The 2,270-nt window shown below is 37.3% G+C and overlaps 1 long non-coding RNA gene across 1 annotated transcript; it reads right to left on the bottom strand.

Annotated features, from left to right (window-relative positions):
* Positions 1–208: 208 nt before the first annotated feature.
* On the bottom strand, positions 209–1,604 carry LOC126883420 (uncharacterized). The gene is made up of 2 exons (XR_007697640.1): positions 924–1,604; positions 209–601 (listed from the first exon to the last, which is right to left on the bottom strand). It is a non-coding gene; the product is annotated as an uncharacterized LOC126883420 (long non-coding RNA).
* Between the last annotated feature and the right edge of the window lie 666 nt (positions 1,605–2,270).

The raw sequence follows: 2,270 nt of genomic DNA, 5'->3' as shown, positions 1-2,270 counted from the left end.
ACCAGGGCATTAAGCAACACCACACTGTTGGGAGAAACGATGGGAGGAATTCCTCGAACATCCCTTAGGATATTCAAAAGAAAAACGTCCACCGTTCCATCCACCAGAATGGTGCTCTGCCCGACTGCTCAGCCCTGGGTTCATTCCCTATTCATTCTTCCTTCACACCCATCCCAGAAAAGGTACAGGAAATAAAAAGTCTACCTAATCATTTTTAAATACGCTATTTATTGAAATATAAAAAAAACTTAACAAAAATCATTTTTATTGTATACTGATAACCAAGTTAATTTTCTAAGCCCGTGACCGAGACCCCGCTGGTAATCGGTACAAAAGTTATAAAGGTAAAAATTTACTCAGCTTTAAGTCCTTCCGTCACAGTTCCTAAAGGAGGTCCCCAATCCCTGTAGATTTTGTCGTCGCCGGCAGTTAAGGGAAGTCTAGGGCTACGTTGTTGGGCTGTCTTGTCTCTGTAGGGCTGTCTTGTTTAATTTATTCTACTGCATCAGGATACGGTTGTAAGCTAATTCGCTCTCCAAGGTAGCGGTAGAAGGTTTTCTTTTCCAGGTGCTTGATTAAAATCTTCTTCCCGAGGTAGGGGCTAGAAAAATTCAAACAAGGATCAGTTTTCTCCCAAAAGAAAAGCCCGATCAGAAATAAAGCTGAGTATTGTGAGAAACACGATCTCAGCAAAATCTCTGACCACGGCGTGGTATTATTAAAAATAAAAAGAAACGGAAAGAATTCTATCAATAAAATATTATAACTATGTACAGGAAATAAAGTAATATACTATAATATACCAGAGAAAAATAAATAAAAGTATACAAGTTTTTAAGCTTTATTTCAAGGAGAAAGTAGGTATCTGCTGTGCAAAAGAAATCGGTGAAAAACTTAGGCTAAAACTAGATAATCAAACTTACCCATTGTTTAACGGCCTACACCCAAACACGATAATGTATGCCAATATTGTGCCTGATTTACGTGGCAATGGCAAAAGGGAGCTAGTACAAATTTTTATCGCATTAAATAGCTTCGAAGAGATGTACTAATTGACTTGACGGTAGTAGGGTCGCTTCTAGAAATATATAGTCCGAGGGACAAATACCAAGCGGAGCTTGGTGTAGCGTTCAATCGGCTGATTGAAACGTTACAAGCTAAAGAAACTAGTGACGATGACATTAAAGCATACGACCTGCAACGTAAGAATAAAAGAGGGAACCTCAGAAGATTTTGCAGTCAGATCAGGACTTAGGCAAGGAGACTCGCTGTCAACGCTAATATTTAACATGGTACTAGAAAAACTCATTAGAAACAGCAACTTAAATAGAAATTTTAAATAATTTATTATAAAAATGCCACACGAAAATAGCTTCAGAACAACATTTAGAAATGGACACATATTGTACAAGAGTCATCAATTGATGGGATACGCAGATGATATGGCAATTGTAGCGACGAGCGAAAAGATACTGAAAGAGATAACAGAAAGATTAGTAAATGAAGCGTATAAGCTGGGTCTACAAATAAATCAAAAGAAAAGCAAGGTTTTGAAAGTAGGAAGAGAAAGGCGAGATGGGACAAAGTTCAGTGGAAGCACACAGTTAGGAGAGTTTAAGTTTGACGAACGAGACAAATTTGTATATTTAGGAGCAAAGATAACAAACAAGTGTGAAGAAATGAAAGAAATTTATGCCAGATTAAGTAAAGCCAATCGATCTGCGGAAGCCACAAATTATTTACTAAGATCAAAACAGTTGTCATGGAATACGAAATTCAGGATTTACAAGATTATAATAAGACCAACAGCGACATACGGCTGTGAGACATGGATACTCAACCAAACAACAAAATAAACAGTAAGAAGATGGGAAAGAAAAATAATCAGAAGAATATTAGGAGGGAAGAGAACAGAGGAAGGGTATCTATATAAGAAGGACAAATGAGGAAGTTTATAATATTTACAAAGAACCACAAATAGACAGCGTAATAAAATCAAGAAGGTTGCAGTGGCTGGGCCATATAAAAAGAATGAACGATGACAGAGTGGTCAAGAAAATAGCATTCAGAGTACCAGATTATACAAGAAAGAGAGCAAGACCACGAAAGCGATGGAGAGAGGCGGTAGTAGAAGACCTAAAGGAAAAGGGAATAATAGACTGGAAGAAGTTGACAAATAACAGAAAGCTATGGAAGAGACCAACAAAGCTCTGGGCTAAAAAGGCCTGTAAAAAAGCTACCTATATAAATAGAAATTGAGTCATATTTGG

The sequence above is a fragment of the Diabrotica virgifera genome, chromosome 4 (genome assembly GCF_917563875.1).
Source record: "Diabrotica virgifera virgifera chromosome 4, PGI_DIABVI_V3a".
NCBI classification, from domain to species: Eukaryota; Metazoa; Arthropoda; class Insecta; order Coleoptera; family Chrysomelidae; genus Diabrotica; species Diabrotica virgifera.
This window is presented reverse-complemented; position numbering and strand designations above follow the sequence as displayed.